General features: G+C 39.2%; 1 long non-coding RNA gene across 1 annotated transcript; it reads right to left on the bottom strand.

Annotated features, from left to right (window-relative positions):
- Window positions 1-646: 646 nt before the first annotated feature.
- On the bottom strand, window positions 647-2856 carry LOC148130049 (uncharacterized). The gene is made up of 3 exons (XR_015750325.1): window positions 2637-2856; window positions 2061-2272; window positions 647-926 (listed from the first exon to the last, which is right to left on the bottom strand). It is a non-coding gene; the product is annotated as an uncharacterized LOC148130049 (long non-coding RNA).
- Between the last annotated feature and the right edge of the window lie 24643 nt (window positions 2857-27499).

The raw sequence follows: 27499 nt of genomic DNA, 5'->3' as shown, positions 1-27499 counted from the left end.
CAGACCTGGATAGAATCAGATGGGAGACCTTTAAATACTCCCAGATTGTGAAGAAGACAATTTCTATATCATTGCCAGGAAACTCCATGGATCTGTGTATGTGGTCACTAGAAAGTCAGCTCAATTTGTGGACAATTTTTTATTTTTAACTCTTTGATGTTTTGTTTTATTTTGTGCCTTCAGGTCACTTCTTCAGTCCTGGTTTTCTTGGTGAGGTTTTTGAAAGAAGTTTGCTCTGCCCTTCTTCTTCCTAGGGCTGAAAGGGTGACTGGTCCAAAATAATCCAGCTGGCTTCATGACTAACGTAGGACTGGAATTCACAGTCTCCTGGATCCTGCCAGGTGCTTCCTAACCCTACAGCAAAACTGGCTCTGTTGTGTGAAAATGGTCCTTATTTATTTGTTGGTTAGCTTCTTGGTTTCTGCTATGGTTTTAATCTGCCCTATAACTGGATTAAAAAATTACTAAAACCATTAGAAAGCCATTAAAACACTAAAAACATTAAAGTGGGGCAGGAAAGGCACAAAAAAGATATCTGTGTTATTTATTTATTTATATACTTTCTATAGCTGCCCATCTCAGTCAATGCCTCAGGGCATCTTACAAAACATATATTACAATTAAAACACTAAAACATTTTATAACAATAAGGAACAATCATAAAAATTATAGCATCGATGTAGAGTTTTACTCCCAATTAAAGAGTATCATACATTGCATCGTGATTAGCTTTGTTCCTGAATTCATCACTGAGTAATTTTTCTAGGTTCAGAATCCTAAACTAAAAAAACCAAGCTGAGATTGCAAAACATTCACCCACTCGCACATACATGCAAAATCTGGGTGAAGTTAGACTTGACCATTCTTGGACATGTTGTGAGAATGCGGCAGTTGAAGTTACACACGCTTTTATGCTGAATTGAAACCTGTAATTATTTTTTAAAAAGTGCTTTACAAAATATTTTCACAGAAGCAACAAAACCAATGGAAGTTTAGGGGGGAAAATACAAGAAAACTAAGCTGGACACATATTTGATTTGTTTTTCCGTCTCTCTAGTTCCATTGTTTTCATGTCCCTTAATCATAGCTTGATGAAAGCAGACTAACAATTCAGACTCCGCCAACTTCTTTAAAAGTGTGTGGTGTGTGTGTGTGTGTATGTGGTTGTGTATGTGTAAGGGTGTGCCTGTATATGCACGGGTGTTTGGCTATTATTCATGTACACACACATTTGATAATTTGTGAATAAAAATATATCTCAAAGATAGATATCTTACACACACTCACACAGACACACACATGTTGTTTGTCTACATATCTACACCTACACAGAGACTACCACACATAGACAACCACACACACACACACACTCACACACATGTTGTTTGTCTATATCTACCCTTATACATACACAACCACACTCACACACTCAAACCCACATGTGTTGTTTATCTACATATCTATCCCTACACATACACAACCACATATACACAATCACACTCAAACACTCACACACATGTGTTGTTTGCCTACATATCTATCCCTTCACATACACAACCACACACACACACTCACGCTCTCTCACACACACGTATGTTGTTTATCTACATATCTACTCCTACCCCTACACAACCACACATACGCAACCACAACCACACACACACTCTCACACAGACACAGACACACAACCACACACACACACACACACACACACACACACACACGTGGTTCATCTACATGTCTTCCCAGAGGGGTCAAAAGGACAACGCTGACTTTGTCTTTCATATCTTTCAACAGGCAACGTAATAAATATCACCTAGGAGATATTTTATTTGCCTAATAATTACAGCCCCTCCTTCCCCCCTGAAGAAACAGACAGTGCTAGCTAAGCACCTTATTAATCTGTCTAATTAAAGGAACTTCTGTTCTCTCTACATTCGGGTTCTAGGCTATTGTTTTCCTGCATGACCCTTACAGAGATAGAGTTTGATCCAGTGGGCTTTGCAAAGAGCTCTTGCAAACCTAACCTTCCTTTCCTGAAGATCAGTGGAGAAGATCACCTAAGAAAAGGCTGATCTTGGGAATCAATTCCCTGGTTTTGGGGTGCTGTGTTTTCCTTCTCCCTCCAGAGTAAATGCGCGGGATCCATAGCCTCCGGTCTGATGCCCACCCCATGGCAATGTATTGCCCATGCTCACTGGGGCCACATGTGGCCTGGGTGTCAGACGGCATCTTTTCCCTTCAACATCGGTTTTTTTTGTCAAGTCAGTATCTGAAACAGGTTCAGATGTTAGCCATTTGACAAAGGAGTTCCTGATATTCCAGTTTGGCTCCCACCCTTTGGAGACCGGCTTTTAAATCCTCGAGCATCATAATTAATTACAATCTGCTTTTTTTTTTTTAGTATATGTTTTATTTTTTATTCATAAACATTTCGAATACAGTGTATTGTCAGGGCATATCATTGAAAGGCAAAAGAAAAAAAAACCAAACAGAAACATTAACTTATATACTAATAACAGTAATGATAGTGTAACAAAATAATTTTAACTAAATTTCTTTTTAATAGCTTATTTATAGTTCTGTTAATTATATCAATATGCTTATAAATATCATCCCTCTTTGTATCTGCTTACAATCTGCTAATTGATGCTCAATCTTCTCCTTCTCATTTAGGTGACTTTCTGTGCAAAGATTAGCGATTTGTTTTACAAGGGAATGGAACCAAATGCATGTAACTATAACTACCACAACCACTTGCTATAGAGGGACAATCGAGAGCATTCTGTCATATTGCATTACTGCTCTGAAGTAGAATTAAGGAGGAGCACAACTTTCTCACCCTTGTTTTAGAAGTTCTGGTGGATCAGACCAGAGGTGGCATTCAGCAGGTTCTGACCAGTTCTGGAGAACCAGTAGCGGAAATTTTGAATAGTTCGGAGAACCAGCAAATACCACCTTTGACTGGAGATTTTACAGTATCCTTCCCCTGCCATGCCCACCAAGCCATGCCCACAGAGCCTGTAGTAAAAAAATTTGGATCCCACCACTGGATCAGACCAACATTTTATTCTGCCTGGCATCTTGATCCCAGATAAAGCAGGGCACAAGGCAATTACCTGTTTATGTCCCAGACACTGCAGCCTAGTAGTGCTCTGGCAGTTCAAATCTCATCAGGTTCAAGGTTGACTCAGCCTTCCATCCTTCCGAGATCGGTAAAATGAGATCTAGATTGTTGGGGGCAAGATGCTGACTCTGTAAAACAGCTTAGAGAAGTCTGTAAAGCACTGTGAAGCAGTATATAAGTCTAAGTGCCATTGCTATTGCTATATCAACCTGCAACTAGTAGCCATAAATGGCCTTCTTCTCCATAGGCAAAATGTCTCTTGATGTCCTACATCTCAATGGTTCTGCTTAGTTTATTAAATTAACTATGGATCGCTCAGTGTTTCCATCCCTGCTGTAAGAGATCTGTAGGCCTTTTTTTGGTCACCCTTACCAGGTCACAATCTGAAGAAGTGCAGAGGAGTCGTGGAAAAAATAAGGGATCTCATCTTGTCTCACTCCATCCCTTCTTCTTAAAAATCTACTCACTTGTCACCCCTTCTCCCTAAGACAAAACAAATGCCTTCCTTCATTAGATTGCACAGGAGAACAAGCACATCAGGATTAGATTCAGCAGACCATCTGCATTTAAAAGACACAGGCCACTCTTCTGAAGACAACAAAGTCCATATTCTGGACAGAGAGGACCGCTGGTTTGAAAGAGGGGTCAAAGAAGCCATCTAGGTCAAAATTGAACAGCCTTCTCTCAACAGAAGGGGAGGAATATTTATTTATTTATTTATTTGATTTGCCAATTGTTTACAAGATAATAAGTATAAATGTATACATAGTTGTGAATACATGAAATGGGTACATATAAGAAAAATAAAAGAAGAATAAGAGAAACAATAGGACAGGGATGGTAGGCACGTTGGTGCGCTTATGCACGTCCCCTACAGACCTCTTAGGAAAGGGGTGAGGTCAATAGTAGACAGTCTAAGGTTAAAGTTTTTGGGGTTTGGGGAAGAAACTACAGAGTCGGGTAGAGTATTCCAGACATTGACCACTCTATTGCTGAAGTTGTATTTCCTGCAATCAAGTTTTGTGCGGTTAACTTTGAGTTTGTATCTATTGTGTGCTCTTGTGTTGTTATGGTTGAAGCTGAAGTATTCATTGACAGGTAGGACATTGCAATGTATGATTTTATATACCATGCTTAAATCAGACCGAAGACGGCGTAATTCAATATGACATCATCTATCTCCAATCAGCAACACATCCCTTTCAACAGTTCCAAGAAGGCTCTACACCCATTTGCACCACACAAGTGACCCTGAAGATACAGATAAACCTCCAGGTTTATCTTAATGACCCGCTAAAAGAATGCAAATGACCAGCTGTCTGCAAGGAGCATAAATCCTTCCATTTCCCACCATCCAGTCAGAGCTGAAGAAACTTCTTGGATGAGAAGTGAAATGTCTTCAAACCACCCCCAAAAAAGTCCAGTTGCCTCCAGAAAAGGCACCTTTGAGACTTCCTTGCAAGTTGGACAAAAGTAGATGGAATATGAGAGGACAACTTGGGAGTGAGGAAGCTGCAGACTGAGGATGACTTATGGTATCTGTTAGATGATTCTTTTTTTAAAGACTTGAATCCTTTCTCCAGTCCAGTTAGAAGAGGAATTCTATGTGACTATCAAGTCTTACTTAGCCTTTATGTAAGAGTTGATCTCAGTGTACATACAATAGAATGTCTTCAGTTGCAGATGTGGTTCTGCTGTTACTACCATCAACCACATATCTGAACAGCAAGAAGGAATCAGTAGTACAGCAATATCATCTTGATATGTGACAGCACAAGCAGGAGGAATAGATTAGTTACATGCCCCTTGTGAGTTGAGCAAGTGATAACCATGAGATGGGTTGCAAACCAAGTGTCTGCTTGCATTACGGCAAATCATCATTCTTTGGCAGACTCACAAACTAGACAAATTTAGTGACATCTCTTGATTTCAGGGGTCTGCTTGTGATTTTATCAGCCAGTGGGTGAATCCCCAAAGAGACAAGTGTCTACAAGAAGTGACTGGCACACAAATGTTTGACTCAGGTTAGTGCTACAAGCTCAATCAAGCTCCCAAAGACTTGACTGAGCTGGTTTGAGCGAAGACAAGGAATTGTCTCAAGAGTAATGTTTAGAACATTTGCCTTCCCAGAAAGGTAAGCTGAGCTGTATCCAAAGGCTGATCTTCTGATTCTATTGAACTGATGTCAGTCAGTGAGACAGGTTCCAAAGCAGATTGACACAATCCTAAACCTGCATGGGGCAAACAACTTACTTCTTTAATGATGGTTAAGCAGGAGGTGATTATTACTATTGTTCTATGTAAGGACTTTGTTTTAATGAGTTTAATTCAATGGAAGCATCAACTGATGAGTCAGCAAGAGTCAGATTTAATCAGGGGTGGCAAATTTTAATTGATGTTGTTGCGTGCTCAACTGGTTTAAGCAACAATTTTGAGAGTGTTGGTTACCAGTAATTGTATCTGAAGAGCTGTTCAATTGACCTTTGCATTAACTCCAGTAAAATATTGGTTCTGTTTAAAGCTCCCTCACTTGCAGGTATCTGTAGCTAGAACCTCTGAATTGTATTTTATCTCAACTCCGTCACTATCTGATAGTTGAACTCATCGTATGTATTTGAGGAACACCGGGTGAGGAATGTTAAGCTACAGAAATCAGGTAAAATTATGGCTCTTAGTAATTACTGAAGTACATATCTAGCAATTCAAAATATCAAGGACTGCTAGAAGTCTTGAGTATCTTGGAGAACTTAAGTTCTCTTTCTAGGAACTATAAGAAAAACAATATGTTCTCCTACTTTAATATCTTAACTCCCACTGACTATTCTGTCCAATGACTGGATCCCAAAGCCTATCTCTTATTTAGGACATCATTACATTTTTTAAAGGGATTTTTTTTATTATGGTTGTCCTTTCCAAGACATTTTAAAGACATAAAGATTTGAATGGCTTAGTTGAATCCTTCCTACTTAGACTATTTCTGAACCTCCCATAGGGTGCAAATACCGTGAGCTGAGAACCACCAAATAAACAAGCAAACAAGCAAACAAACAAGTACTTCTGGAACTGTGCAGGTTAGTCCTTGACTCACGACCACAATTGAGTCCAAAACTTCTGTTGTTAAATGAGACAGTTGTTCAGTGAGTTTTTTCTCCATGTTACAACCTTCCTTGCCCCAAGTCAATCCCATTAAGTGAATCACCGCAGTTCTTAAGTTTAGTAACACGGTTCTGAAAGGAATCTGGCTTCCCCATTTTTACCTGTCAGAAGGTTGCAAAAAGGGGGAATCACCTGACCTTGGAACGCTGCCACCGTCATAAATACAAGTCGGTTGCCAAGTGCCTGAATTTTGATCCCGTGATGGTGGAGACGCTACAATGGTTGTAAGTGTGAAAAATGGGCCACTTTTCCAGTGCCTTTGTAACTTTGAATGGTCCTTAAACATATGGTTGTAAGACATATGTGTTTCTTCAGCAGCGTATGAAAAAAAAAAAAAAGAGATGAGCTGGAAATCAGTAGTCTTATTTAGAAGAAGAATAATTTTTAAGTCAGTGCCTGGAGGTGATTTCACAAGCCTGATCTGTAATGTACTCAATTATGGAGGCTTATTTTATTTCAGTAAAGTGCAGGTGGTGAGTTACACCTTATCACAGGTGCTTTTCCAATTAGCTCTGTGTTTTCTAGGTGAATGTGTGGCCAGAAGCCAAACGTCTTTGCCATTAGCAACAGACTAAATCCAAACTAATCCCAGGACTCATCTTGTTTCTCATTAGAACACCTCTCTCCCTCTCTTTTCTCTCTGTTTTTTTTTTAATAATTTTATTACACATGGAAGGATCTATTCCTGCCTGGAAACAAACAAACAAGCATAATAGAGGCACATACTTTGCAATAGGAAGCTTCAGTTCACTTGGAGTCCTGTTTTTTTTTTAAAAAAAAGAATGCTTCCCAGAAGCTGCAATTCCATTTCAAATCAAGCTATTTATCAGCTTTGGGCAAGAAGAGATTCCTATCTCGATTCTCTATCTGCTAAATGTTTTCTTTGACTAATCAGCCCATATCTACATAATGAATGATATTATGCAACACATGCAGACAAGTGGCTTTCAGCTCTTAATTGGAGACAACTGATCATATTCTGAAAAAATGAGACAAGCCTACTTGTGAAATGCACAAGATTGACAGGGCAACTTATAGGCAGAAATTATGCAAGTTCTACGGATCGCTATCAACTCACCAACATTTACCAACAACTCTATTGGGGCTAATTGAAGGGGAAAGGGGGTGTTAGAAATGGATTTTGTCTTCACTCCATGTGGCGAGGGGATGTTAAATTCAAATAATAATGCTTACAAACTCTTCTCCATAGCTCTGAGATGGGGTTGGCCTAATACAACAGATGGAATAATTGCTTTGGGTGTCAAAGGTTCGAAGATAACAGCATGTTTTACAAAACCATCCAGATGCCTTTGAATACTATCCACAAAGTTATTGGGCACACTTGTCCTAGCAATATATCTAACTAACTGTGAGTTCAAAATAGGCCAAAGAAAGAGAGAGAGAGAGAGAGAGAGAGAGAGAGAGAGAGAGAGAGAAGAGAGACAGAAGAAGAAAAAAAGGAAAGAAGGAAAGAAAAAAGAGAAAGAAAGAAAGAAAGGACATGAGAAAGAGAAAAAGAGAAAGGAAAAAGAGAGAGAGAGGACAGAAAGAGAGAGAAAGAGAAGAGATAGATAGAAAGAGAAAGAAAGAGAAGAGAGAGAAAGAAAGAAAGAGAAAGACAGAAAGAAAGAAGAGAAGAAAGAGAAGAAAGAAAGAAAGAAAGAAAGAAAGAAAGAAAGAAAGAAAGAAAGAAAGAAAGAAAGAAAGAAAGAAAAAGAAAGAAAGAAAGAAAGAAAGAAAGAAAGAAAGGGGTTCTAAATCTACTACATTTGCTGCAAGGGGGAATGGAAAGATGGAGAAAAGGAAGAGGAAAAGTGGTTGCTGAACACCTATTCATAACAGTCTCCCTCAACATGGCCAATTGTTAATAGCCGAAGGCGTAGATCCTCCTTTCTTGCTCTTTATCATCAGAGACTGGCTAAGTGACAAGGGAGAACTCTCTGTATTTTTAGAATATGCAAAGTTTGGTTATCAATATCATTCTCTCTTTTGTTACTGTGCTACTGTTGTTCAAATAAATTCAAACTACAGTTGACCTAAACTTGGCTGGCCCACCAATCATATTTATTTGATTGGTTCAACACCCAGACAACTTACATTTCTTTCCCACCTGCCCTTCAGCCTGATCCCGATTGTTTAAGATTCCTGTCTAGCCTCCAGAAGCTGTTTCCATCACAGCCTTTGGGGTAGCCCACCTTGCACCTGCAAAAAGACTTGGGTAATGTGTTTCTTTTTGCCTTAAACACTGTTCTTCACTGTGGTACTACAACAAGGGACTAACTGAACTACTTTGCCTCCCAACACACTGACTCAGAGGACCTGTTGAATGCCAGCCTTACCTTCATATTGTTTCACCGAAATGCAAATGGATAAACACCATCAAACCTTTCCATAACCCTAGGAGTTTCAACTTGGCTGTGATTTACTGATGGAATAAAAATGTTGATACACCATGGACAATTTTTCTTGATTTACTGATAGCTCTATCCAAAGAATATATAACATCCACACTAAGCACAGAGAGTCACCAAGCGCATGGATGCAAATGGAGCAAAGCATGCATGCATTATTCACTATTTATATCATCCCCACTTATATCTGTTTACCTCTGGCTAACAGATCATGGTATTTTTCCCTGTTTCCATGAGGTCAACTGCTTTCTTGGGTATGATCATAAAAACTGGTATGTTAGATCAGATCAGAAATTTATCTAATCCAGTATTTAATTTCCTTCCATGGTCAGCTCAAGGTCAGAATAGTCAACAGGCAAGAGATGATATTTCATGCCTTGTTATTTTGGTAATAACTAGAAGGTAAGGAGTGATGAATCATTAAAAGGAAAAAAGAAAAAGAAATCAGCCAGTGACTGCCATTCAATGGTTTATTGTCATACAGGAATTCAACCTAAATAAATGTAAAGTGATTCATAATTTCAAATTAGTTTTAATTTCCCTATGAAACCAGAACCAATTATCCCTTCTGTCTGGAGGCTGGCATCTCCGTGGCTCTGAAAGAGAGAACCAGTAAATTTCTCATCTTGTTCTGATAAATTTTGAGGACTAATGGAAAGTCTGCAAATTTCACAACATGTGGATAGAGAGCACAACAGTTCCATGCAGAAATCTTGATTTCCTAAATGCAATCAGAAAGGTCGGGGGACCCCCAACAAAATGAATGAACTAATTTAATGATTCCAACCCTGCTGAACTGAAAGCAAAATGAATGGAAATACGAAAATGTTTCTCCCTAGCTACATTTTATATACGTTGCACTGGTCTTAAATGTAAAAATAGTACTGCCATGGCTAATATTCCCTGAAAAGTATTTCCTCTGTGAATTTGTACAGTCCTTAATTTGGATGAATTCATTTCAGGATATTAGAGCCAACGTTTTCAAATGACAATCTAAACCAGGGAATCTCATCACGTGACAAAGTAATAAATCTTTTAAGATGAAGTCTTTTTTATCTGTCTGATTTCGGTGCCTGATATTCATATTATACAGACTGAACATTATATCAGCCACTGTGCAATACCTTGCATTCTCATATCAATTAAAAGTAAATATGTTTCTGCAGAATGAGGACAGGTTTGGAAAGACTCCCAAGAGGGAGGTTAAAATAAGGCAAAAATTAGACATTTCATGTTTTAATGCCACTCATTTCTGCAGTGCTTCTTGTCTCTATCATATTTCAGGAAGATCAGTTATCAGATCTTTCAATTTACCCAGCATAAAGGCCTCTATTCAGTTGTTTAATATATTCACCTGCTTCAACAATTACTGTGATGTTATAAACTTGAATTAATTAGTATTTGCAAAGCATTTTTAAAAGGCCTGTCTGGGAGACACTAGTTAAATTGCAAAGTGTTATTGCAAAGCTATTATTGGCACAGGAAAGAACCACACCAAGTATCTTTATTTTGCATCTCATTTATTATCCAAGAATACTCTTTCCCAATTGTGTTCTCATATTTTTTTTCACAAGCAAAGCAGGCTGCTTCGTGAGCTCTTTCCACATACGGTTAATAAAACTCAAGAATGTTATTCCAAATTGTGAGTGATAATTGTGAGACCGTACTTCATTTGGCTTGCTGTGAGATCAGCACTTTAGAGCAGAAACGTTTTTCCCAACGAAGAGACAACCAGCGCACTAAGAGACATAATTCTTGAAATGAAACCAAGAGGAAGAAATAGATATGTTTTCGTCAAAGTAATGAAATAACATTTGTGAATGCATTTCTGTATATGGGTAGCTCTTGGCTTGAGGGGTCCTTGGTGATCTCTGAGCTTGCTTATTTTCTTGTGGACGTTTCATTACCCAAACAAGGTATTTTCATCATTAGCACTAATAATGTTACTTAGTTTGGGTAATTGTGATGACCCAGGGTGGGATACAAAATAAACACAGTCACAAAAAACAGGTGACGCACCTTTTATTCCTTCACTTTGCTTCCAAGCTACAAATATCCTTAACTGGAGAGAAAAAAAACCTCCCAGTTACAAGAAGGAGGAAATGCCGTTTAAATTATAAAGAGTAAAAAAAACCCACAAACCAGGCAAGATAAAGGCTTGAAGACATTCACAGATATCAGAACACACACTGGGAAGGATGCCAAACTCAGAGAGGAACAATAAACTAGAGATATTTCCACACTTTGTTTCCAGGACTTGCCTGTACACATGTCCATCCTCTTATCCAGTTGTCACAGCTGGAGACCATGAAGAGGATCAAGGCCCTCTCCTCCCCAGTAGACCACGTCTCTCCCTTATCCTCTCCTCCCTGCATGCCCTAGGATGGAGAGGGGGTGGGCCTGGGTCCTCCTCTGACTGCTCAGCTGGCCTCTGCCCTTCCCCAGCCTCCTCCACAACTTCCAGAGCCACAATTCCACTCCCTGCCGTCTGTTCCTCCTCTTCCTCAGAGTCAGTGTCTACCAGGGGCATGACAGTAATGAAATGTCTGCAAGAAAACAAAATTCAGAGAGTAGCAGGGACCCCTATTTCATCCCTGAGCCATAAATATTCTCCAGTATATTAGATTAATTATTCAACCCCGAGCTGTGGTGATGCAGTGGTTAAAATGCAGCACTGCAGGCTACTTCTGCTGACTGCAGATTGCCAGCAGTTCGATTCTCACCAGCTGAAGGTTGATTCAGCCTTCCATCCTTCCGAGGTCGATAAAATGAGGACCCAGATTGTTTGGGGCAAGATGATGACTCTGAAAACCACTCCGCTGTAAATCCTTTTTTTTTTTTCCCAGTGCCTTTGGAACTTCAAATAGTTGCTAAAAGAATGATTGTAAACTGAAGAGTCCTTGTAAAGAAAATGTCCATGAAGTGCAGACTGCTTGTGACATTCAGTTCCTGAATTCAACAGCATGGGAGGTTGTGAGGGTACAAGGAAATAATGTAAACAGACTTAAAAAAAAACCTAATGCACCAAAGGCTGCATTCCCCTCCTCTGCCTTTTACAAAAAGCTCGTATTTATCAAAACCCTTGGAATGTTCACCTTTTTCTCACCCAATACTTACAAAAATGAGCAGCAAAAACATAAGCACAGAGGACAGAAATAAGGTGGGGTTAAGTCTCATCTTCGTTTGGCAAGAAACCTGTCTTTATCTCTGCCAGCCTATTAAGAAATTAAACAGATGACAACAGGCAGTCAAGAAAATATTTATTTGCCCCCTCTCATGGGCACACAAAACCTGATTTTTCTTCTAGTAAAATTACATATGTTCCACGTGGTCCTGACAATCATTTTAAGAAAAAACATACATTCAAAGCTGCATTGTTCTTACCTGACAAGATTACAACAGAATTGAGAGGACTGAAAGCACGCAACACATGATAGTTGTTAAGTGCGTCATGTCAAATTTTATGAACATTTGTGCCACATTTTGGAAACAAATCACTGCAATTGTTAAGTGAATCATTCAGCTGTTAGGCAAATAAAAATAAAGTAGAAACTTATAACCAACAATTAATTAAATAATAATATCGAGTAAATAAATAGGTGCATTAAGAGAGAGCTTGGGCAAATGACTAAGTTTTACATTTTTCAGTTAAAATTCTGGTTTGAAAAGAGGAGCTGATACACTTTTCATTCAAGACAGGAATGCAAATTACCTGTTAGGGTCCTTAGTGCATTCTGAGCTTGGTTGTTTCCTTGCAGATGTTTCATTACTGAACTGACATCATCAATGTCAAAGTACTCATCATCTAGCACCGATCATGTTACCTAGTCAGGTAATGAAATGTCTGCAAGAAAAGAACCAGTTTGAGAGAGCACCAAGGACCGCACAGTTCAGTCCTGGGCTAAAAATACTCTCTTTTATTAGTAGCAAATTTATATCATATGCATCATATATCATCTCGAGAGTTGTTTTGGTGTGGACTATTAACTCCAGTGGACAAAAACAGTGGAAAAAATATACTGACATAGGATACATTTATAAAAGGGGCCCCACTAGGCAGGGGTGTCAAACTGTCATGGTGGCATCACATGACATATCGCAACTTTTTTCCCTTCACTAAACCGAGCATGGATGTCGCCAGCGTGTGATGCATCTGGCCCGTGGGCCATGAGTTTGACATCCCCACCCTAGGGTCATTATACATTGGTTGTGAAGCTATGAGTGACCACTGAATGGCAGCAAAGAGTTGGGATTATAGTACCTCTGTCTCTTTGCTGCCCTCTAGTGAATATCTTAGATTGTCGCTTTGATCTGTAGAAAGTGAATGGAAAAGCATGAATGGAAAAACACATCCAGTTATTATGACGAATACCCAAAGGACTGCATAGTGTTAGCACAGCAAATGCGCTGTGTCTTTTTCTCTTTAACATTCCTGTGTTCATTTGGTAACATTCTGAGTTCTTGCACTGATATTCTTCTCACGTTCTTGTGCTCCAGGCTTTCCTGCTCAACCAAGTGTCAGAAAAAGCCACCATACCTACAATTCAAAATTTCAAAATTAACAAAAAATAATCAAGGTGTCTTGCTAATGCTTTTTCTTTTTCTTTTGCAAGGAATTGCTTTCTTTCTTTTTCTTTTCAAGACAGACTGCGTCCTTTTGACAGGAACAGGATTATATTCGTGTTTTCTCCATAAATGCCAAACAGCACAATTGTTTGTTAACCGATAATAGACTTAAGGAAACACATTCACAAAAGCAACCTGCTAATTTTGTTAATTCTCAAATTTAATTTTTTTTCAGTGCTCTGGGCATGAGACAACAATGCCCTACAAGGAAAATTCATTTTATGCAAAGTGTAATCTGCCTGGAGTGATATATAATTGATATTTAATTAGCAGATAATATAACTAAAAACTAATTTCCTCTTTACCTTGTTTCCATCCTAAAATTCTGAAGGCTGGGAGAATTCCAGAGAAACACTTGAGGCCAAGCCCTGCCCCAAATGGAATCCTGGGGTGGATCCAAACAATATTAAAAAAATACTGCATGAGCCACCTAAAGTGTGATTCTTTTAAGCCTTGGGATCCTATCATTCCTTCCAAGGTTCATTTGCCTACTCTTAGATATTCCCAATTTAAGATGCATATTTTACTCGTAACAACTTCTGTTTTTCAAGAAGCATTCCTTCCCTCTAGTCTAGTTAATTCCACAGGACTGGGTTGGACAATTTCAGAGGAGGAGTTACTGATCCCTGAAGAAGTTGGTCTGAAGGACATTCCTGAAAGGAATAGCACCTTTTTAAAAATCTCAGTTACGTGATGTTCACAGTCCTCTCTTTTGTCAGATATCAGAGGCATGGTAGTAGCATTAGAAGAGTAGCAATAGCATTAGCACCAAGACTTCTACACTGCTTTACAGTGCTTTACAGCCCTCCCTAAGCAGTTTACAGAGTCAGCATATTGCCCCAACAATTTGGGTCCTCATTTTACTGCTCTTGGAAGGCTGGAAGGCTGGAAGGCTGAGTCAACCTTGAGCGAGTCAGGATCGAACTGATGGCAGTTGGCAGAACTAGCCTGCAATTATGCATTCTAACCACTGAGCCACCACAGCTTAGATAGCAATAGCATTTAGACTTCTACACTGCTTTACAGTGCTTTACACCCCTCTCTAAGCAGTTTACAGAGTCAGCATGTTGCCCCCCAACAATCTGGGTCCTCATTTTATTCACCTCGGAAGGGCGGAAGGCTGAGTCAACCTTGAGCCTGGTGGGATTTGAACTGCTGAACTGCACGCAGTCAGCAGTCAGCAGAAGTAGCCTGCAGTACTGCACTCTAATCACTGCACCGCGGTAGCTAAGAATTGCCAATTTAATTTTCCAGAATACTGCAAAACTAGATAACATTGTCAGTGCTAAAAGGGAGTAGGGTTTGCTCTCTGTTTATATACAAGTGGCTTGGCTAGTGTTGGTTGGAAGTGTTATTTTTCTTCTTCTTGGTGGTTGCTTGAGTAGGCTATTGTTTACTGTTAGCTTGTTTGTCAGAGTTGGTAGTTCCTTGATTGGGATATTCTGTTTGTTTGATTGTTGGTCTAGTTTTAATCTTGGTGTAAACAACAGCCTAACGAAAGGACCACCAAGAACATTCCCACCAACACTGATAGAACAAACTCCACTCCCTTCTAGCATTGATAATGTTACCTAGTTGGGTAATGAAACAACTGCAGGAAAACAATCAAGATCAGAGAACACCAAGGACCCCATAGCTCAACCCTGAGCTGCAAATATTCTCTTCTATTGCAATTCCGTGTAGGTTTATTCTATAGTAATTGCATACTTCATTATTACTTTCTCCTAGGAAATTGGTGATAGATTTACATCCTATTAATTCCTTCTTGATGTCCAAGAGATGATCCACAAAAACAGGCTTGTGACACCTGTTCTGCAATACAAGTGAGGATGCCTTCTTTAAACCCAGGTTTTATGCAAGGCACTGGCTTGTTGAATCGGGACACTATGTACTATGCCCTGAGGAGATGTCCTGAAATCCTAACCAGTTCTTCTTTCCATCATATCAACATGTTCTTGCTGTGTTATTGAATTGCACCAGGTCAGATTCTAAGACAATGAAGATTCTAAAACCCAGGAGAGTTAAAAACACAGATTGAAATAGCTGATTAATTGTAAGGACAATGAGTCCATTCAGATACATTTATCTTCATGGATTTCACCCATCACTGATGGAAATCAAGTCAGAATGGTTCTATTAAGAGTGGGTTTCTGACCAGTTCAATAGTGGTCCAGGGCTTATGGTTTTATGGCTTGTGCAGATTCAGAGCTGTATCATTACTACTGCTAATACTACAGTGGTCCTGTCCTGCTTCCTTTCTTCTGTAGACCATCACTGGAAGTTAGGAAATTGCCAATCTCAAAAAAAAAAAAAAAAAATGTGAGCAAGAGAGAGAGAACACTATAAATATTATTTACAGTTATTTTATCCCGCATCTTTTACCTAGGTTAGCAGATCTGGTGTATCACTTGAGCTTTAGTATTTCTACTACTAACTACTACTGGTTCATCTGGATAGTTGTAGCTCAGCTCTGGAAACCATGCATCACCTGTGATATAGCTCCATTGCTAATAAAAGTTTTCACTGATGCATCTTAAAGGAAAAGCTAAGAAGTGGAGAGATCATGTGAAATGGAATTAAATTCTGAAGGAGCGAATCAGCAAGTCACCACCCCAGGCTAAGAGTATGTTTAGGAACTCTGTTGGGATGTTTATGTGTGTTTCTCTGTGTTATAAAAGTCCCTGATTGTAATAATCTACTTTGATTTTTTTACAACAAAATATATTTCTATGGATCTTAATGAACAATCAACTCAGCACTTAGTTCCCAGTGGCTCTTTACACTGTTTTAGCTGCAATTTGCTACCCAATATATGCACCATCGCTAATCCCTAAATATTCGTTTACACTAATTAAAAGCCTTGACACTTAATGCCTGGTGCATGTTGTCATTTAGCTTTATGAATTTTCATTTAATGGTTTGTTAGTTTCAATTCATGTTTTCATCCTGGAAGGTCCCAGTTAATTCCTGGTAGAGACTAAGCCAAAAGTTTCAGTGGGATAATGTTTCTATATTCCATTGTTTATTTCCTTTTTCCTCCCAGTTAATGGCTAGTAATTTATTACTGGCTTTATTTATTTTGATCATTGTACAATTTTTATGGGCTTTCTATGCAATCGCATCATATTTTGGTACAGCTGGGACATAGGCATAGGCTAATGTAGACCACAACATAGAGAGCCAAGGAGCAGTTGATTTTAGCTGCAGGTAGAGCTAGGATGGACTACTTAAGATCCAGCTTTGGAGTCGGGCTGAAATGTAGGATCAAAAAGTAAAGTCTCTGTTGAGTCAAGGATAACTCCTTTGACTCTGTGAATACATCTCTATAATGGTTTGTCTTTTTCTTGGATCCTTCTCCACTGCCTAGTCTGGTCTACATCTTAGTACTCAGAGCTGTGGTGGCACAGTGCTTAGAATGCAGTACTGCAGGCTACTTCTGCTGACTGCCATCTGCCTGCAATTTCACAATTCGAGTCTCACCAGGTTCAAGGTTGACTCAGCCTTCCATCCTTCTAAGGTGGGTAACATGAGGACCCAAATTGTTGGGGGGCAATAGGCTGACTCTGTTAACCACTTAGAGAGGGCTGTAAAAGCACTGTGAAGTGGTATATAAGTCTAAGTGTTATTACTATTTCCACCCAATTATCTGCTTAACTTTGGACTAACTCAAAGTTAGCCAGATGCTGCTAAAAATTACAAAGTGCCAACTGGAGCGGGATCATTCTGTTGGGATCATGTAATTGTATTTATGATTGCACCCATAATAATGAGACCAGACCCATGTCACTGGATCAGAATTTTATATTACCTTAACATAACAAAATAAGAAGAATTATCTTGCAATATGACAGCAGATTTGCCAAAAGATGGAATAGGTGGACCCTGTACTAAAGAAAGGCCAGGGCAGATGATTACATAGCACAGAGACCTAAATACAGGAGTTAAGATTTTGTAAGTCTTTCTTAACTCACAATTGTTCAGAGGAAACATGGAGCACTAGGATTGTTTATGATCTTGTTATGTTAAAGTGATAAAAAAATCTGATCCAACAACATGGGTCTGCTCTCATTATTCTGGGTGTGATCACAAATATAGTTACACAATCTCAACAGAAGGATCCAGCTCCAATTTGGCACTTTAATATTCTCAGATATCATGAATAAAATCCAACATTTTCTGGCTCTCCTTTATCATTTATTCATCAGCAAGAGGTATGCCTAAATTCCAATCCAGGTCCATTGCGATCAGCTTGTTCAAAATGGTGCATTTGTAGATCTCTTGGCAAGATTTAGTGTGGTTGATATTAATCAATAAATCCCTACCTCCGGGTCATTTGTGAATTTAATGTTTCTTCAAAAATTCAGCCGAAGACAAAGGACAGTTGTTGATTATTTCCCAGTGTGCTTTTCACAGACATCAAAATGAAGAGATTTTAAGGTGAAATACAGTTCTCTTTGTGCTTTCTTAAAACACAATTTGATTGTTTTCTTAAGTAATCCCATTACTTTTTACTCTTTTGGACATTAGGAAGTTGAAAATATTCACATATTGTCTGCTGCCTGGCAGTCCTCTCTGAATTACAGGCACTAAGCCAAAACCAACCTGATATAAATCTTTCAGGAACTTTACAATGTCACATACTTGTGCAAATGTCTGAAATGTTGATAGCAACTAGCTCTACAACAAACTAGAGCTTTCAATTAGGCATAGCTAACCAAGCAGGTTGAGAAACTGCATCAATATGCATATATGTGTGTGTGCACGTATGTATGTGTGTGTGTGAGAGAGACATTGTACTGGAAAAGTAACCCCACACTGCAAGAGTGACATGCTATCTATTGCTACAATGAAGATCTTCAATTTTATGTTTTGCAGTGATCTTCAGTAAAAATGGAATGACCATGATCTGTGCCCGAGGTGAAGTAAGCATTTAGGAAAAATCCTGAAATATTCAAAGTGTTAATGAATAGTTGGCTTATAGTTGGCTTAACGATTAGCAGGGTAGATTTTGATTGGATTTAGCAGAAACATCTTAACAGTAAGAGCAGATTCTTACAGGCTTTACAATACCATAGAACGAAGCAGCCTCTAACCAGGGACAAATTTTGTGTGAGGCAAATTGTTTCACTGTTCCTAACTGTTGGGATACTTTAGAGTGAATTGCCTCCCTTGCTGGCCACTTCATATGTGTCCCTCAGAGTTACAGATGTGGAGGTGGCTAAGGTACTGTATCTACCTACTCTTTGGCCACCTCATGATGGGTTGCCTTGAAGAGCTTCTCAGAGTAATACTGATTGGATAACAGAATAACAGAACTGGAATCGATATTGGAGGTCTTCTAGTCTAATCCCCAACTCAAGCAGGAGACCCTATCCCATTTCAGACAAATGGATGTCCATTCTCTTTTAAAAGGCTCCAGTGATGGAGCACCCATAACTTCTGAAGGCAAGCTCTTCCACTGGTTAATTGTCCTCATTGTCAAGAAATTTCTCCTTAATGCTAGGTTGCTTCTCTCCTTGGTTAGTTTCCATCCATTGCTTCTTGTCTCTTCTTCTAATGCTTTGGAAAATAGGTTGACTCCCCCCCTTCCTTGTGGCAGCTCTTCAAATATTAGATCTGCTATCATGTCATCCCACATTATGAGTACTACATATGCTGGGTGGATAATAATGATGCGACAGTCACTGAGTGTGAGAAAAAACACATCTTTCTTCTGCTTCACTTATCCTTTGGAATTGCCTCTGCTCAATGAGTTGGCATAGCTTGCTCAATTGGCTTCTCCATCAGAGGTGGTATTCAGCCAGTTCTGACCGGTCCTGGCAGACCGATAGGTAAAATTTTGACTGGTTCAGAGAGCCAGTAGGGAAAAATTTGACTGGCCTCGCCCACCCAGCCCTGCTCTTACCTCTCCTACCTCTGTGATGACCCCAGGCATGGCACAAAGGCAACACAATCATATAAGTAAGAAGAGTCTCTTTAATACCTCCAACTTTGCCCCCAAATCCACACAAACCATGCTGTAGTAATTAACTTGACAGGACAGGATAAGGAATTCCAGACTTGAAAGGCCAGCAAAACACATACAGTTAGGAAGATGTCAGGAACTCAGATAAGCTTTGACAATAACATGATTTGCTTCCAACAAGTTGCTGTGTGCAATCTCCCTTTTTAAACACTGTGTTCCCAGCTGCAGCTAATGAAGGGAATCAGGGCCCTTTCCTCCCCAATAAGCCATGCAACTCATGTTACTCCCTTCTCCGTTCCTCCATGCGCGCCCTAGGATGAAGAGGTGGGTGGACCTGGATCTTCCTCTGAATTCCCTCTGCCTTGTACTACCTCTCCCCTGCTCTGCCCAGCCGGACTTGCCCTTCCCCAGTTTCTTCCACAGCCAATGGAGACACATTCCCACTCCCTGTCAGCTGCTCAGCCTCCCCCTCAGAATCAGATTCCAACAGGAGCATGACACCTCTCCTGTATTCTGTTGTTTATTAGCTGATTTGCGCAGCAGAGTGGATTGCCACGCCACAGCTGAGCTAAAAAAACAACACAGTTCCCCCTTCATTGATAAAAAGGGTGGTCTTTGAGCCCTGCACGCATGCATGATATGCGCATTTGGCATGCACGCACATACACAGCTCACCAGCGTTGATACAGAGGGCCATGTTTGAGCACTATGCATGCGTACGCGAAGCGAGCTCTCCAAACCTGTAGGAATTTTTTTTTTTGAAACCCACCACTGCTCTCCATATTTTGGTTTGCAACACTCAAAATTCCACACCCAATACAGCGACGTCTCCAACATGTTCCATAGTTTAACAGTTGAAAAAACACGTAAGCTTGGAAGTTTGTCTGCTCCTGTTTGGAGGTGAAGGAAGATGTTACTGTCACATCGACACTTTTAAGGGCATGTGAACAAAAATCTTTCAGGGGCACGCCTAAGCCACATGATATGGAAGTGGCCTCAAGGCAAAATTAGGGACAAATTGGGATCAGGAGGAGCACCGATCTGTGCTGGGTTATGCAGAAGAGGTGGAGCACCTTCACAATGCGGCTGCATTAAATCATGAGATTAAAAATAAATAAATGACTGAAGTATGTCCTGTGTGCTTGTCTAAGCAAGGGCCAGCCATGCTGAGAGACAGCCTCTTTCCCCACCTGGTGGAAACTGCCCTGAGGGACCTTCCCAGTGTACAATTACTTAACTGGGGAACATTGCTCAAGTTAATATACCTCATTCCTGTAAGGAGATTCCAGATGAACATTCAAAGAGGTGAAAAGGGAAGCCCCACCCAGACAGTTTTGTTTTTAATTATTATTTTTTGCAATGAGCTTAAATGAAAATTGAGTGACAATGAATTTTGCCCCAGGAGGACTGAGCACCCAGGAGAATTCCTGAATATTCAGGGTGTTGATGAATAGCTAGTTTTATAGGACAGCTATATATGTATCCCTCTTTCTGCTTCATCTTTGCGTTGCAAGTTGGACTGCTAAAAAAAATAAAATGAAGAAAACTGGATCCTATGAAGCTGGGCCTGGGTGGGAAAAACTGAAGCAGGTTTGGAAAAGAAGAACGTGCCAACCAATGCATTTGCCCAATGCACGAGTTGTTCGTTTAACTTGTTATTTTTATTCTGAGAGAGTTACAGTTCGTCTTGCCCTGTGGTTTGTCTTCATTGGTTTCCATGTATCTCCTCTTTCTATTAATCTCTAATATTCCTAGAATTAGAATAGAATAGAGCTGGAAGGGACCCTGGAGGTCTTCTAGTCCAGCCCCCTGCTCAAGCAGGAGAACCTATACTATTTCAGATCAGTGACTGCCCAGTCTCTTCTTAAAAACCTCCGGTGATGGAGCACCCATAACTTCTGAAGGCAAGTTGTTCCACTGGTTAATTGTCCTCACAGTTAGGAAGTTTCTCCTTAATTCCAAGTTGCTTCTTTCTTTGATCGGTTTCCAACCATTGCTTCTTGTCCTGCCCTCTGGTGCTTTGGATAATAATTTGACCTTCTCTTCTTTGGGGCAGCCCCTCAAATTCACGATATCTTTTATTTAGACCATATCCTATTGAAGAGCTGTATAATCCATTATTGCATGCTCACACATAATAAGAATAACAACTTCGATTATTGTACTGAAGATTATTGTGATTCATAAGAAGAAGCTAGGAGTCATTGTTTACATCAATTAGTAAAGTTTTATTGGTATGTAGACAAAGTGCTATGTTTGTAGATAGAGATATATGGTTGGTTTAAGATGCTTCGTACCATTGTGGAGGAATCCACCACTTGTGACCCTCCTGGAAAGTTCCAGAATGTTCTGCTCATACATACTGCATTCCACATGGAACCTTGAGGAAGATGAATGCAGTAGTCATAAGATAACAACTGCTAAACAAATGGTTGTAAATTGAGGACTATTCATGTTTCTACATGAATCAGCTTAGAAAGTAGATTTCGAACTGCAGAGTATTTTTGAGAATTAGGACCAAAGTGTTTAAAAGAACACTTCTACTCTTATGAATCCACTCAAGTTTAGAGATAAACCAAGATTCTGCTCTCAGATTGGTGGGAATAAAAGACAGGAGTCCGAGTCCCCCTCAAAAAACACGAGGATCTTATTTGTTATTCATCTGTATCTTGACTTAAAAAAAACATTTTGTTCCATTTCATATTTTACTGTCTTTTCCTGTAAGGTGATATGTTAGCTCTTGTTAGCTACCTCTCCTTTCAAGAATCTGATGTGCTTAACCTTGATTAGATTTTTAATATGACATGTTTTATTGGTTTGGATCCAGAGATAATCAAATTTGAATTAATGGGCATTGAGCCAGTCATGATTAATTTATATTTCATCAATGTCAATGGATTCACGCTAAATATGAATAAGTCAAGGACCAATTGAATACATCTTAATTTTTGCAAATTGCCTTAAAGATATTTAAAGAAGAACTATACTAAATCAGAGTGTTTCAGTAACTCCATTGTGGTATGTTTGAGGAGAAAAAGAACAACAGGAATTAATAACAGTATATTTGAATATTTTGTTAAGTCAATGTCCGCTTGATAGAGCTTAAAACATTAACCACGTCTTCAAAATAGTTAATGAATCAAGTAACTGACTTCAGTTTGGAAACCTGAATGAGGAGCTGAGGCCTAAGGCTAGGGACCTTGCTGAAAGAATTTTAACTCTATCTTCTGTATTATATTCACAAGAAATCTCTTATCTCAAAAAGCTATTTTCCAAACCATTTTAAATGCTTTAAATGGACAACTGCTGCCAAAGACTAACCTACCTATCCTCTGCAAAATAATAGGCTGTACACTATCACCTACCTGCCCAGATCTTGCTGAATTTAGCTCCTAGCACCATTCATCACTGGCCATGCTGGTTTAAATTATCTGGAATGGAAGGCCAAAAGAAACTGGACAGCCATAAATGATTCATTCATTCATTCTTTCTTTCTTTCTTTCTTTCTTTCTTTCTTTCTTTCTTTCTTTCTTTCTTTCTTTCTTTCTTTCTTTCTTTCTTTCTTTCTTTCTTTCTTTCTTCTCTTCTCTTCTCTCTTTCTCTCTCTCTCTCTCTCTCTCTCTCTTCTTCTTCCTTCCTTCCCTTCCTTCCTTCCTTCCTTCCTTTCTCAATATACATGACAAATATTGTTTTAGTTCTGATTCTCTGCTTGCATATTCCAGGGTATATTCCAGGGTTGCAAGATTCCTCCCTCCCCTCTCTCCTCCCTCCCTCATTTCTTTCTCTGTCTCTCTTCATTTCCTTCCTTCCTTCCTTCCTGCTCTTGCTTCTTCCTTCCTCTCCTTCCTTCCTTCCTTCCTTCCTTCCTTGTTAAATTTACATGGCCATTTGTCTGAAATGGTAAAGGGTTTCCTGCCTGAGAAGGGGGTTGGACTAGAAGACCTCAAAGTTCCCTTCCATCTCTGTTATTCTATTATTCTGATGATGCTTGACTGTGACATACAGTTCAACATGAGCTACTTTCAAGGCAGATACTTCTCTGAATATCTCCCTGGATTTTTTAATATAATTTTTAAAGTACATGGCCATGTAAATTTCCAAATAGGGTAGGTTACTCAAGACCCCACAAAACCCATTCTTCTTATTTGCCTTGCTGCAAATAATTGAACTGAATAATTGAAATTTTCTGATTCTTCAAGAATGTCTCATAAACTGTAAGACTTCAGAGTGTGAGACTCTGAATGCCTATTCCTCTCGATATGAAAGGATTTTGATTCTCACTAGACAACCTGTGAAACACTGGGCTATTTTTTTTCAGACATATTTCCTGTTAAGATCTTTACATTTAGTAGCTGAAACAGTGGGGTTGTACAGTGAGCTGGAACAGTTATAGTTGATTGGCTGGAGAGTACTCCTGCGCGAGGCAATCTACACTGTGATTGGTTGCTGTAGGTGTGGAGGGGGGGTTTTCCTTCCCCCGCCTTTTTCTTCTGTGTGCTCTGAGATTTACCTGATTTACCTCATGATGTTCCTGTGTTCCTGACTATCTTGTTATATATAGATGCAAAATATATTTATTTATATAAAACTACAAATTCATGTCAGCTTCGTTTGGACATCTGCTGCACAATTCCTTGACAACTACAATGATTCATTCCTTGACACTTCCTTATCGGGTTGCTCAATGCCTTCAGCAGTGGCAAAACTCCCAATGTTCTTGAAAAAAATCTAAAAAAATAATAATAATCCAGGGAGATATTCAGGGATGTATCTTCCTTGAAAGTAGCTCATGTTGAACTCTATGTCACAGTCAAGCATCATCAGAATAACAGAATAACAGAGATGGAAGGGAACTTTGAGGTCTTCTAGTCCAACCCCCTGCTTAGACAGGAAGCCCTATACTGTTTCATACAAATGGTTGTCCAATCTCTTCTTTAATACTTCCAATGTAGGAGCATTCACAACTTCTGGAGGCAAGTTGTTCCACTGATTGATAGTTCTAAATGTCAGGAAATTCCTCCTTAGTTCTAGGTTGCTTCTCTCCTTGATTAGTTTCCACCCATTGCTTCTTGTCCTGCCCTTAGGTGCTTTGGAGAATAGCTTGACTACCTTTTCTTTGTGGAAGGCTGCTATAGTTGTCCACAGGAAATGTTTTCTGATAATTTTGCATTGTGTCATAGAATGCTTTGTGACAACTTTTATGTCATAAAATGTTTTATAAGGTTTGCTAAATTTCAATTCCAAAGAAGTCATGGAAAGCTTGTATTTTGGATGCATTCTTACCCCATTGAAGATACCTCGGATTGAAAATGGTTGTCTTATGATACAGCATTTTACCCAGTGAAAGGTTGCAGAAATGAGTTTTTGTAGTTGCACAGGTTAATTCCACCTAGCTTGGCAGTCAGTGTTTTGCTTCAAAATAGTTGGAAGGCGTAGATTGCCGATCTCTGCTTTTGGGTATGGTAAACATGCCTGTCTATGGACAGAGGACAAGGCTGAAATGAGATGTAAATCCCAGTCGAATTAGATTTGAAATACACAATATAGGAGAGGCAGCATTTGGCATATCCAAATGTCTGAGGCTGAACTGCAGCATGAATGGAGGAAAATACACAATTGTTTGGAATCTTTCTGGTTAGGTACACAATATCTATTTTAAAAATATTATAAAGAATCTCCATGCTTAATATTTTAAGAGAACACCATTACTAACTGTAATAAAGGAGAATATTTGAAGCTCAGGGTTGAAATGAAGGATCCTTGGTGCTCTTTGAGCTTGGAGCTCAGAAAGCACCAAAGACCCCTCATTGCTACCTTTGGACATAAAACTGACAATAAGTTTTCATCTGTGATTAACCCACCTCTGATCTGTAAATACTTAATAAGGTGAGTAATATGGAGCAAAATCTTGGCATCCATTTTAATTGGTGTTCTGTGGTTTCTGCTGTGTTGCTTTAAAGGAGTCAATTGGCCACTGAGTCATAGAATAAGCCATCTGAATCATAGAATCATCAAGAATTTTATGGCTTTACTTTCCCTCCAGATGTTTCAAGAGCTCATCAGAAATTAAGGGGTCTTTCACTCACTTTCTTTGTGTTTTTACATTATCTTTCTTGGCTCCAAGAGAGATTGATTACTCTTTTCTAGTCTCTTTTAAACAGTTTCTTTCCTTAATGATCCTGAAATGTTTGACTGACAGAACACTGATTAAAAAAGAGTTGCGTTTTCATGAACCATTCAAGACCAGCCTTTTTAATCAGGGTTTCTATGCCTAAGGGAGAGAAGTTCTGGCTTGAGACTGACTTGAAATTTGATCAGTGCAGATTTGGAATGTAGAACTTAATACGGGGGATACCAAAAGTCAAGGTTGAACTGGTAGCCCTAAAGTGTTAGGAGAACTGAATGAGTGGTGAAAGGAAGCAGACATTGAAAAATACGAAGTGTATGATAAACAGTGTGAAGGCACCAGTGTCCCAAAGCTTTAGTTAGGATCCTTGATTGCATATTTCAGGACAAATTCTTTTGAATTGAACTTGATTCCTAGTTATTATAGTAACCTGTTTATGTTGGATTTTTGGCAACAATAAGGAAATAATTTGCTTTCCTCTGGGATATTTCTTTAACTTTGCAGTCAAGTTGATGGCTTTAGATTTCCCTGGTAGTCATCCATATAAGTACTAAACATTGGTCCATCTGGTGATGACCATGACCTATGGAAAATGATGACATGAAGTATAAGGAAGATAAACAGGAAATAATTTTCATTAGCCATATTTCCTTCTTCTTCATCTTTGCTTGTCTCACATCTGTAATTTCCTTTGGTTACTATTTCTTATTCTTTTCTCTGTTTTGGTCATACAACTGCTAACTACAAAATAAATAATGGAATGGGTATTTTAAATATGTATGTTGCAAGGTTCCTGCTTTTACCTTGGTGAAGTATAAGTAAAACCTTTTTGTAAGATTGCCAAAAAAAAACAACCTTTATAGACATATCTAAGGTATTACTAGTAGTGAAGTGATCCAGGGAGACAATGAGTTAACCAATGGTTATGACTGTAGTAGGACGTGTTAATCAAAGGAACCATGCTTTGTTGAATTAACTTAGTAACATAGGCTCACATAACAGAAAATAACCACACTGGTTAGTTCCAAGCTAAGCCTCAAATGGATCCATTTTGATGATCTTAGCTTTGTGATATAAGCATGGATGGTAGGATCTTCTCTCCATGAGCAAAACTTGAACAAGTTTGCATCAGAGAAAAATAGCAATATTTCACTGTAAATAGCTTTACAGTGCTTTACAGCCCTTTCTAAGAGATTTACAAAGTCAGCCTATTGCCCCCAACCATCTGGCTCCTCATTTTACACACCTCGGAAGGATGGAAGGCTGAGTCAACCTTGAGCCTGGTGAGATTCGAACTGCCAAATTGCAGTCAGCCAGCAGTCAGCAGAAGTAGCCTGCAGTACTGCACTACCGTGGCTCATAAATCTATGAGCTCATTAACCTATGGTGAGAAAAATGAGCTAAGAAACTCACAAACCCACATCACAACCTACTAAGGTCTGAGCATGTTGATTTGCTAGAGAGCACTGAATGTCTTTGAACAGATGGGGTGAAAGAAGACACAGGCAACCGGCATTGCAGATCCCAATTATTGTAGTAATCAGTCTTAACCATTCTACTTCTAGTAAATAGTTAACAAAACTTCAATATTGGGTTGTATGCTCCTCCTGGTTCTGAGTTTTTTTTCCTAGTGTTTATATTACTATTCCATAGAAATAGATTTTTGTGTTGACAGGCAAGTACCATAACATCACTTGTGAGTGTATTGACTAGCTGTAGAGAGAGAAATGCTCATTTGTAATTTTAACAACTTGTTCAGAAAATGTGCAGGTCTATTAGCAAGTCTTTTTGAACTACGGTGCTGGAGAAAACTCCTGCGTGTCCCTTGGACTGCAAGGTGATCAAACCGGTCAGTCCTAGAGGAGATCAACCCTGACTGCTCTTTAGAAGATGAAACTTAAATACTTTGGCCACCTCATGAGAAGGAAGGACCCACTGGAGAAGAGCCTAATGCTGGGAATGATTGGGGGCAAAAGAAGAAGCAAGGGATGGCAGAGAATGAGGTGGCTGGATGGAGTCATGCAGGGGTGGGATTCTACTGGTTCTGACCGTTAACTTTCTAAGCAGTTCGGAGAACCAGTAGTTAC

This window comes from Notechis scutatus, chromosome 7 (assembly GCF_049901735.1).
Source record: "Notechis scutatus isolate UNSWTSFEM ecotype Mainland chromosome 7, rNotScu1.2, whole genome shotgun sequence".
Taxonomy (NCBI): Eukaryota; Metazoa; Chordata; class Lepidosauria; order Squamata; family Elapidae; genus Notechis; species Notechis scutatus.
The sequence above is the reverse complement of the archived record's forward strand: the minus strand, read 5'-3'. Positions and strand labels throughout refer to the sequence as shown.